General features: G+C 41.8%; 1 protein-coding gene across 5 annotated transcripts in view; it reads right to left on the reverse strand.

Annotated features, from left to right (window-relative positions):
* LOC132378514 (uncharacterized) overlaps positions 1-12,386 on the reverse strand; it is a 92,116-nt gene that overhangs the window by 44,827 nt on the left and 34,903 nt on the right. For all 5 annotated transcript variants that reach the window (XR_009507082.1, XR_009507081.1, XR_009507083.1 and 2 more), the window contains one exon: positions 10,354-10,462. The gene's annotated coding sequence lies outside the window, so the exon portion shown is untranslated. The remainder of the gene's footprint in view (positions 1-10,353; positions 10,463-12,386) is intronic.

The following is a 12,386-nucleotide window of genomic DNA, read 5'->3' on the forward strand; positions in this document are numbered from 1 at the left end:
TCTTCTCACTAGTATCATTGTGCAGGAGGTACACAAGCCTTAGGAGCCATGCCACCAAGTTCAGGAAGGGGTATTATTGTATAACCATGAGGCTCCTGAACCAACGTAGATAGATAACTTCACTCACCTCAACTCTGAACTGGTTCCATAACCTACAGACTCAATTTCAAGGACTCTACAAATCATGTTCTCAATATTATTTATTTACTTAAACAAATTGTCTTCTTTTGCACGTTGGTTCTTCATTATGCATATATCTCATAAATTTTAATGTATATTTTTATTTCCTGTAAATGTCCAAAAGAAAATGAATATTAAGGATGTATATAGTGACATATACCTACTTTGATAATAGATTTACTTTGACTTTATTTATCTTCTCTTCAAAAACTTTGCCTAATCCTTTTGTTTATTCATCCAGGATGTGGACTTCACAGGCTGATACGATGGTGGTAAGCTGCTTTTTTGAACTGCTGCAGTCCTGGAGGTGTGGGTATAGCTACAATGCTGTTAGACAGGGAGGTCCAGCAATGTATTTCCAAGTCAGAGTGGTGTGCAGATTGGAGGGCAACTTCCAGGTGGTGGTTCTCCCAAACTTTGGTTGCCCTTGTATTTCTAGTTGGTAGAGGGTGTGGGTTTTGAAGGTGCTATCTAGGGAGTTATGGCAATGCACCCCGTAACTGGTACAAACTACCGTTACTGTGTGCCAGTGTTGGAGTGGTAGTTGTGGATGGAGAAGACCATTAGCATTGTTGAAGGTGTGCCAAGATAAGTGGAAAGTCTTCCAGCACACTCCTGACTTGAGCCTTATGGATTGTAGGCAGAATCAGGAAGTGAGATACTCACTCTGACCTTGTCCTTGTTTCCACATTATGTATGTGATTCCGTTTCTGACCAGCGACGGTAGCACCATTGAATGTCAGGTGTTGGTAGCTGGAATTTCTCTTGTTCAATATTAATATTGAACAGAACAAGTGTCTGGCACTTGTGTGGCATGAATGTTGCTTACCATCTATCAGCCCAGGTTTTGTTGTATTCAGGAGTGGACTGCTTCGTTTTCTGGGCGTATGCAAATTGTGCTGAATATTCCTACTTCTGACTTTACGACTGAAGGACATTGGTGTTGTAGCTAAAGATAATTCCTCCCCTGAGGGACTCGTGCAGTGATGTCCTCTGGTTGAGATGGTTGACCTCCAACTCTTACAGTCATCTTCATTTGTGTCAGGTATGATTCCAGACAGTGGAGGCTCTCCCTCCAGTTTGCATTAACCCTAGTTTAGTAGGGCTCCTTGATGCCATACTCAATAAAGTCCTGCTTTGATGTCAAGGGCATTTACTTTCATTTTATTTCTGGAGCTTAGCTCTTTTGTCTATGTTTGATGAAGACTGTAATGAGATCAGGAACTGAGTCACTTTTGTAAAGCACAAAATAAGATGAGAGGCCAGAAAGCAAAACATTCGGCTATTCTGAGCACCTCAGATTCATAATATCAGAATTTTTATTTTGAATTGTGTTCAGATAAGGTGCATAATCTTACAAATTATACACATTATATGTCAAAGATTCAATAGTAACCAACCTGAAGCTAAATAGCTGCTTGATCCAATCTCAGTCTCAAGGTGTCACAGTTTCTGCTTGGGTATTATTACAAAAAACATCACTATTCTTCCAGTGCTTCTCATCAATTACCACCATTTCTCACAGTGCAGTGCTTGCTTTGGACTTATCCTGCTCTTTGCAAGAGGTCAACGTTAAAGCAAGTGGCTGCAGGCTTCCAAGCTTACCCCACAGCTTGTGTCTTTATAGCCACACATAGTTTTTGTTCTTCAGTCCTTGTCACCAATTAGCAAGGTGTACGCATGCGCCTCTGTATCTTACTAAGAACCTGAACGATTCCAAGTGTAAAAGAACACAAAGAGAAATGGGGAGCTGATTTATTCAAATCTCAAAGCTGTTCATTTGCTGTCATCGTTTATACAAATCACACCTTTACACATTCTGTTCATGTAAAACCTCTCAACCCATATTCACAGCCATCAGCTTCACATTTCTTCACTATTCCCATCAACCCAGCCACTAACTGGCCATTTCTGATCATTTCTTTATTTTCAATAATTAAAACCATTAAAATTAGTCACTTCAAAGAGTGCGGCCCTCATCTCTGCTTCCATAATTCAAAGGTCAGAAACTTTAAAGGATTTTGTGGACAACTGGTTTAACTATGAACTATCAAATAAGTCAGATCATGTAAAGGACTACTAGCTCTTCTCTCATCTGCCAGAATTGTTCTCTGGTCTAGAATCATCCTGAATTGCAGAGATAATCCTGGTTTCTTTTTTCTACCATGAATAATCTTAAATCTTCCTCATTCCCTAGTCATTTGTTGTGGACTTTAATACTAGTATTGAGCCTGCTTCATCAACCAGCCCCGATGCTTCCCTCCTTATCTACCCTGATGTTTTCTCCAGCTCAAACCCTGAACTCCATATTTTTCTCATCTATTTCATTTCTTGTCCTCTGCAAACTCATCTGCTCTTGTGGCCCAACATCTGCTCCCACTAAACTATTGATCATTCAGCTTCCCTTCCTTACACCTATGGAAGCTAATATTGTTAATGTTTCTCCCTCTCTTAGTATTACATTATTGACCTTTTCCCTGCACCATTTCGAACTTGAAAGCCATGCCTTTGTCACATTTGCTTGGATCAGCTTACACTAAGCTTCATTAACTTGGGATCATCCCAAACTCTGGTCACTGTATCCCAGCTCTCATCTATCCAATTCATCCATCTCCCTTTTGGTTACAAATCTGTAATGACTCTTGATTTCCCACATTCAAGGACTACAGTGATTCAAAAAGCAACTCACCACCACCTTCTGAAGTGCAGATAGAGAACGGACAATTAAATGATGGCTCAAATGTGAAGTCCGCATCCCTTGAATAAATAATACAAGAAAGTGAAAGCTCAATTTGAAGATTCCATTCTTTGTTTTCAAATCTTTCCATGGTCTCATATCTCCTTATCCATATAGTCTCTTGTTGCACTATAATCCTATTATATACTTGTGTGTTTTTGATTGATGCATTTGAATAGCCTTGCACTTAATTGGAATATTGCTGACAGATGTATCTGTAACTACTCAAGCCATAAATTCTCTCCACCAACCTTTCCACCTTTAACTCTTTCCCTGTTTGACAGTCCTTAAAACTTGTCTTTTGACCAACTATCAAAATAAAAATCAGAATCCAAGTTAACATCGCTGGCCATATGTCAAGAAATTTGTTGTCTTTGCGGCTGCTGTACAATGCAATACATAATAATAGAGAAAACCTGGGAATTGCAGTATATATAATAGTTAAATTAAATAAGTAGTGCAAAAATCAAAATTTAAAGAAGTGGTGAGGTAGTGTTCATAGATTCAATGTCCACTCAGAAATCGAATGGCAGAGGTGAAGAAGCTGTTCCTGAATCACTGAATGTGTGCCTTCAGGCTTCTGTACCTCCTTACTGTTGGTAGTAATGAAAACTATCTCATAAGGGTGACCATCAGTTATTCCTAAAAGATGCCTTGAGATTTTTTTTGGTTAAGTTAAAGGTGCTAGGTAAATGAAAGTTGTTGTGGTTATATTTGCTCTTTTTTAATAGCTCATCTGAAACAGTAAATACCTCAAATACTTCCCTAATTACGAACAGAACACAGTAACTCTATGAATTTAATTAACACCTATAATAAGACAAAACAGAAGACTTATGGAACAAAATTTATTACCGTTTAAAGAGACTTTTTAACAAATACTAGCGAAGAGGTAGGTTTTCAAGTGACTTGAAAACAGAGGTAAATGAATAAGGAGGATGAAATAAGAAGGAATTCCAGAACTGGACCTAAATAGCTGAAGACATGGCAACCAATGGTTGGGCATTAGGCCAAAATTAGAGGAGGCAGAGGAATCAGAGAATTGTAGGACAGATGAAATTAGAGTCAGAGTGGAACAAAGCAACAAGAACTGCCTACAAAGAGATCATAGCTTTGAAACCAAGACCTGTTTTGGCTCCAGTAATTTCAAAATCTGATGCGCGCCTATTCAACATTATGTGCAGCCTCACTCTATTTTGAACTATGGTGTCACCAGTGACCCTCTGTTTATACTATAACGGATCCTGTCATGTATCGCTCGTTACAGATAATCAACGGTGATCTCCTCTAATTACTGAACTGAGCATATTCATTAGTTTGCCAAGTCATCTTGAATGAGAACAACTGGAGGAAAAAAAGAACAGAGTCAATTCTGCTGTACATTCCATGCCTAAAATCAAAGGGAGCATATTGTCTGGTGTCATCACTTTCAAATAGAGTTGGTCAGTCACTAAAATTATTTCAATTATGTTAAATAGGCATCATTTGAATGTAATGAAAAGCATCTTTCTTTTTAATACAAGTGCCTCTGTATAGCAGCAGTCACATGTTTGGTGAACACAGCTTTACACTGGCGATTATACCACAGCATGCATCTTTTTCCAATGAGTCTGACACGCAACCCATCTGTATCAAATTCAATAACAGCTATCAAAGAGGCTGACAGTCTAATTTGTCTAAGCCAAAGTTCTGGTTAGTCTTTCACCCGGTAGCAGGTCACCATGTTGTCATTGCCCATATAACAACAGGAAAACAAAATTGAGAGGAGTTACTGGCACAGGACACGGGCAGTCCTTCTGTGGGAACAAGCTTGTTTAAAAAAGGTGACTGGAAATTGTTTAAACATGGCTGCAGAAAATATGTCTGGTTAGCAAAAAAAAAGGGCTTGTTTATCTCTCCTGACCTCCTCCAGCAACGTCATTAATAAGGGCAGCAAGATTCCTGGGCTGTGCTTACTGGAAATAGATCTGGCATTCACTGCCTCCGCCACCTCCTGCAGGAGTGAGCATTTTCACCTCAGAGTGTAGCAGTCTTGATTTCAAAGTTGAAATGCATCGTCACGTGTCTCATCCAGGAGGCCTAGGAATGACTTGGATTTAGACGACAGGCTTCACTGAAATACCCTAGAGAGCTTTAGTGTTGCCTTCCCTGCATCAGCCCTGAGGTGACTGCTGAAGGGTGAGAGTGAACAGCAGCAGAGGGTGATTAGTACGGGCAGCTGCTGTCAGGAGTGTTGTATTCTCACTGCCCCTGGGTTCGCTTGAGTTAAATAATGAAAACAACTCTTACTAGGGACAGATAATTCTTGCATGCTTTTGTATAAACAATGCATCGCTCGGATGGGTAGCCACCAAAATAAAGCCAATTTTCACATGTTAACATGGGAAGGAAGCGGAAGAACAAAATTCTAGGAATAAACTCTTCCCAGGCTTCCAGAGTTTATTCGTTATACATGCTGGGAAAGCACTCAATCCTTTTTTAACAAAATTCTAGTCAGCTGAACAGATGAGGTGTCAGTGTTGCGAGAAGAGGAAAAGCTTTATTTGTCACACGTATAGTAAATCAAAACATCGAAACACAACTTACTAATCTTAACCAGTACACCTTCGAATTGTGGGAGTGTTGTGCATTTAATATTTCAATAATATTTGAGTAATCTTGTATATATATATATATATTGGTTTATTAAGCATTCTTGTTTGATTATATAATTAATTATGTGTAAAGATACGTGAATTGCAAAGTCATCGTATTACCATGGGATATGCGCATGTCTCGGTTAAAGTAAAGATGAAGCCATACCTGCATTTCGGACTCTGCGTCTTTCTGGAATTAGCTTATAATGTTTTGAAGTTACAAGACATAACATTGGTGACAAGGTTTTTTTTCAAAACAAACCCAACATGACTACTAACCTGTTGCAATGAGACGTTTGAAATAAAATAAAACGTGGCAAGAGTAACATCGAAACAGAACAGTATGTGTCTTGGGAAGGGGAGACATGATTGGCTTTTAAAGGGCCATAAACAGAAGAATTCAGGGTTCATAGACTGTGAGTACAATCATTAAAAAACATCAGAAATGACTGGATTCATCAGAAAGATTGACGAGTTTGATTACACAATGGGTAATGGGCTCATTTTTGCAGAGCTATTGGAACAGTATTTTGAAGCAAATTAAATAACTAATGAGAAGTGAATGCCAATGTTCCTGAGTATACTAGGTTTAAAGATATCTGAACCAGACTTATGGGACACGATGTGTGATGCTCTGGGTGATACTGCACACAGGACTTTGTCTTGGCTAAAGCTGCCACACCTCTGCTTGGTGTAGACTTCCTGTTCAACAAAGGACTGTTCGTAGGCCTGTACCTGTACCCTGTACCCGCAGCAAGCTCCCTATGGCACTCTATCTAGTCTAGTGGATGTACCATCACATGAGAATTCACTCGCCTGTCAGGCAAATTCCCAAACCTCATTAAGCCCACATTTTTCACTACAATCACAAAGCATGGGGTCAGCCACCATATTTCCACAACGAGCTTGCCGGTTTACACCTGTACACATAAGCTAGATCCAGACTAGCTGGCCACCATACAGGCTGAGTTTGCTAACGTGGAGATGCTTGGCATTGTACGCAGTCGAATAGCTCCCGGGCTTCACTGCTCCACAAGGTCCCAAAGCTCGATGGTGGTTGCTGCCTTTACCACTGCATTTCACGGCCACCACCCCCGATCGGTCCCATATAGTCAAGACTTTTCAGCATGTTTAGCTGGAAAGATAATTTTTTTGTAAAGTGGACTTAGTCAAAGGCTACCATCAGGTGCTTCTGTGTGCTGAGGATGTTCCCAAAACTGCTGTAATTTGTCCTATTTGAGTTTCTGTGCATGCTGTTTGGGCTGGAAAATACAGCACAGACTTCCCAGCGATTAATGGACTCTGAGCTAAAAGACTTAGATTTTCTTTTCATTCACCTGGATGACATACTTTGTCACTGGCACATCCAAAACCGAACACATATCTCATCTCCGCACACTTGTCAAGCACATGGGCTGATTATTAACTTCACTAAGTGCCAGTTTGGGTTGCCTACTTTCTCGGCTACCGCATCTCTGCAGAAGGACTTCATTTAAAGTTGCTGCTACTATGGACTTTCTGCTGCCCTGCACTGCACGAGGTTTTAGGTATGGTGAACCTCTATCACCACAACCTGCTGAACTTATGTTCCCCTTGTATAGGGCCCTTAAAGGCAGTACCACTAATCACATGCTTGAGCGGTCAGCAGACATGAGCAACGAATTTGACAACACTAAACAAATTCTTTCAAAGGCAACCCTATCGGCTCCCCAACATACGTACCTACAGCCATCACCACTCCCTCCTCAGACTGTGCTGCGGGTGCTGTGCATGGAGACATGGCTGGTGACATGCGGCAGCCTCCTGCCTTCTTCAGCCGGCAGCTCTGCCCCCTTCAACCCCATCCTAGAGGTAGTACAACACATTTGACAGTGAAGTTCTTGGCCTCCTGTGACCGTCTGCCAGTTTTTGTTTTCTGCTGAAGGATTGGCATTTCAGTATGTCTGTTGACCATCAACCCCTTGTGCACATGATGGCCGATATTTCAGAATTCTCGACTGACATACAGCATATCAAAGGGAAAAACAACGACATAGCTGATTGCTTCTCATGGACTGCTTTCAAAGTCATTGACTACGCCAGCACGGCAACTGACCAGGCTACCGACCCCGAGGTCCAGGCTTAAAGGACAGCAGTCATGAGAATGCAGCTGGCCGACATCAAGTTCAGGGAAGCAAGAGTTTCTCTCCTGTGTGATGTCTCACCGACAGTACCTGTAAACTGGAGGTGTTCTGTTCTTAACTCCATTCACGGCCTCTCACATCCAGGCAGGAGGGCTTCACAGAAACTGGTTGCTTTAAAGTTTATGTGGTACGGTCTAAGGAGGGACGTGTGAGACTGAAGTGTAACCTGTGTTGTGTGTCAGTGGGTGACAATTAACCATAACATCTGGGCACCATTGGCACTTTTGAGGTCCCTGAGTGATGGCTTGACCACATCACTGTGGATCTAGTTGGTCCTCTCCCCACCTACCACAGTTTTACCTTTGCCTGGTGGACTGTACTGGTCGGAGTTTGTTCCTCTGGCACCGATGACAACTGAGGACATGGCTCAGGCATTCGTCAACACCTGGAGCACTCGGCTTAGCACCCCATTTGATATTTCTTCTGAGAGCGGTCCTGAATTCACGTCAGATGTCTGGGCTGCAATGGCCCAGAAGCTCAGTGTTGAACTGCATCAGACCACGGCATATCTCTCGCAGTCCAATGATCAGTGTGAGCGGTTTCACAGTTTCTTAAAGGCTGCTCTGGGGGCCTCCCTGACAGACAATTGTTGGAATGATCATCTCCCGCAGGATCTGCTGGGGCCCAAAACAGCTCCAAAAGAGCACCTTCAGTCCTCTGCAGCTGAGTTGGTGTACAGGCAGCCTCTATGGGCGCCAGGTGATTTTATTCCGCATGGTCGGTCCTCAGCAGCGTTCTGCCCCCTCAGTAAACTCATTTCTTTTATGCCTATTCCTACCTCCCATCATTGTGTACAGAACTCTTGGGTTCCAGTTGACTTATGTTCTACCCAGTTCATTTTTGTCTGCCATGATATGCATCAACTACCCCTTAAGCCCCCTTTTTATGGCCAGTTCCGCATTTTGGAATGGGTCGAAAAGACATGTATTGCAGATAGGAAACCTGAATATATTTCTGTTAATTGCCTTAAAACATTTCACCAAGACCTGGATGGTTTGATTACCATACACCCTGCATCTCAACATGACCTTGGACGAGCCAGAGGCACTTGCTGTCACTCCAAGCTAGGCACATAGGACCCGAGCCGGACAGTATGAGCTCCAGACAGACTCACAATACCAGTTTTGGGTGGTTAGGGCGTCCTGTGTAGGGTGATGTAATGGGTGACAGATGACACATATTATTCATAATAGAAACTATTCTACATAATTCACAAACACTCTCATTGAGTTATTGTGTTCGCTTTAAGAGACAGTGTCTCTTAAACGTCAATGTAAGGTGACTGTTTTTGGTTTTATTGGTAATGGAAGTGAAGGGCTGCAGCTTTTATTAAGCACATAAAAGGACTCTAGTATGCTTTATTCATAAAATCCTGCACATGCTTGTGTACACACACACACATACACACACACAAATGCAGAGAGAACAACATACTTAAAGATACATTATAATCTTTATAATATTTGTTGAGTTAATAAAGGGCTTTACTTTCACTTTTTAACTGCCATTTGGATTGTTCCTGTATAATAATACCTAAACAGGAAGAAAAGTTGAAACATTTGAAAGCTATAAATGAAAAAGACCAACACTTGATGGGGATGCAGCAACAAATTTATCATTGGTTTCATAAACCGCGCTGCACTTTGATTAATTATCATAGAACATAGTTGCTGTTTGTCCTTCTGATTCACTTATTTTAAAAATTAAAGAAAAGATCTGAAGAGACTGGTAACATGCTGAGTGCTGTGACTTTGAATGAGAGACACAGAAACTAGAGATGTGGGTTCAGCAACAAGGACATGCAGAAGTGATACTGCAAGCTAAATGACGTCATGCACATGCCTAGTGGCCTCAGGAGGAACGCAGGGCATGGAATAAGAAGTGTTCTATAATTTTCCAAAGCATGGTACAAATTACATGGAAATACTAATCACATTTTGCAATCATCTTTTAGAAAAAATTCTGTTGTATGATTCAAATTAATGAAGCAATAGACCTTCTATTTTTATCCCAGTTCAGAAAATTCTCATCAGTTCTAAGTTCCTTCTTCCTTCTCAACAATTATAATATCTTCTACTATATTTTATCCTTGGAGCTTAATTGGCTGGAATTATTTATGTATTTATTTAGAGATACAGCATGGAAAAAGCCCTTCTACCCCAACAAGCCACACTGCCTAGCAACCCACCTATTCAGCCTTTGCCTAATCGCAGGACAATTTACAATGCCTAACTGGAGGATACCCATGCACTCACAAGGAAGACGTATAAATTGCACTCTGAACTCCGATGCCCTGATCTTTAATAACATCACTATGCTCCCGTTGCACCCCACACTCCTAAGAATTAAAGCAATTAATTCCTATTCCTTAAACTTACCCAAATTTATTCTGCTTTACTGATGCCAGGGGAGAAATGAACGAGATTTACTGGAATGGTGAAAGGAAAGGGAGGAAAGAGAGGCCGGAATTTTTTTCTGTACAATAGGGATGTTTAACAAAAAAAAAAGTGGATTTGAGGATTATGAGGAGTAATGAGAAACTGTGTGCACTTTTCCAAAACTCGAACAATTCAGTTCAATCCTGGCACATCAGGTGCTATCAGTGCTGGGTTTGTACCTTTTCATGGGGACCATGTGGGCTTCCTCTCTGTAGTTTGGGTTCCTCCGAATGGTAAAATGTGTCAATGGTAGATGAATTGCCCTAGTATGCAGATGAAGGGGAGAATCTGGGAAAACATAGAAAATAATGGCATTAGTCTAGAATGGATCCTTGATGGCTAGCACAGACATGATGGGCAGAAAGGTCCATTTCTATACTGTATGATTCTATGCCTCTCAACACAAAAAAGCATATTTATGATAATTCACAAAAGGGGTTGATGAGGAGATTTTATCTTGGTTGTGGGTTGTCATTGTCATGACCGAGTGAAACACAAGAGGTCCAGCTACGATCTCCGGAAAGTCATCTGACGGGCAAAGTAGGAAATTCAGACCAAACTTGAATCACTGGATTGATTGCTGGACTGCTGTGGCAGGACTTGAATGCTATTACCTCTTACAAAATGAAACCAAGCATAATAGGTGACAACAAGGCTTTGCTCCCGGATAAGCTGAATGCCTTCAATACTCATTTTTCCATCAAAATATGGAGGAGCCCTCACAAACTCCCACAACCTCCAGATGACCCTGTGATTTCATTCTCTGAGGCCAACTTGAGAGCAGCCTTCAGGAGGTGAACCAGCCGAAAGCATCAAGCCCAGATGGTGATCCTGGCCAAGTACTGAAGGCCTGTGCTGCTCAACTACTGTGGTGTTCACCAATATCGCTTCAGCAGTATGAGGTATACACCTGCTTCAACACGTACCACGTACATAAGCTGGATGAACTCAGCAGGTCGGGCAGCATCCATTGAAAGGAGCAGTCAACATTTCCGGCCAAGACCCTTCATCAGGACTGAAGAAGGAGGGGGCAGGGACCCTGTAAAGAAGGTGGGGGGAGGGTGGAAGGTGCCAGGTGAAAAACCAATCAGAGTACAGATCAAGGGATGGGGGAGGGGAGGCAGGGAGGGGATAGGCAGCTTATGTACATGTTGATTTGACCACAGCATCTGCAGTGTACTTTGTGTATACACCTGCTTCAGGCAGGCCTCAGTTATACAGGTGCCTACAAAGAACGTGGTAATCTGCCTCAAAGATTATCATCTGGTAGCACTTAGGTCCACTGTGATGAATAAGTTTGAGAGGTTGGTGTTGAAACCTCTGCCTGAGAAGCGACTTGAATCCACTTTATTTTTCTTTCTGGCACATCAGTTCCATGGCAGATCTCATTTCATTATGAATATTGATTTCTCTTTCTGGGAAAAAAATCCCTCTCCCTTCCCTCTTCTATTCCCCACTCTGGCCTCTTCCTCTCACCTGCCCATCATCACCCCCTCTAGTTCCCCAGCCTCTTCCCTTTCTCCTATGGAGAACACTCTCTCCCACCATCAGATTACTTATTCTCCAGCCCAACCCACCTGGCTTCACCTATCACCTTCTAGCTAGCCCCCTTTCACTCCCATCACCTCCTTATTCTGGCACCTTTCCCCTTCCATTTCAGTCCTGGAGAAGGGTCTTGACCCAAAATGTCCACTGTTAATTCCTTTCCACAGATGCTGCCTGACTTGCTGAGCTCTTCCAGCATATTATGTGTGTTGTTCTTGATTTCCAGCATCTTCAGACTTTCTCATGTGCTGTCCTTGTTTCTGCAGTAGCTCTCCTTTAACTGTAGGCAGCCATTACATTTGTGACTGGTATAGTAATGAAAACCCTGACATATCTTGCTTTCACCTGCATTAAAATCAAAATCCTATATATCAAGTGCAACAAAAATATCAGATTCAGATTCAGATTCAGTTAATTGTCATTTAGAAACCACAAATGCAATGCAATTAAAAAATGAGACAATGTTCCTCCAGAATGATATCACAAATGACAAATAACAGAATGATATGGCAAAACAGACTACACTAGAAAATCCACATAACATTTGGCAATCCCCAATCCAGAGTCTGGAGAGGCTGCTGCGTATTAATATCGCGCTACTGTCTTAGCGCGTTCCCCGGAAAGGAGCTCCAAATCCACCAGACAAAAACAAGACCACAAACTAAAG

The sequence above is a fragment of the Hypanus sabinus genome, chromosome 20, assembly GCF_030144855.1.
Source record: "Hypanus sabinus isolate sHypSab1 chromosome 20, sHypSab1.hap1, whole genome shotgun sequence".
In the NCBI taxonomy this organism is placed as follows: domain Eukaryota; kingdom Metazoa; phylum Chordata; class Chondrichthyes; order Myliobatiformes; family Dasyatidae; genus Hypanus; species Hypanus sabinus.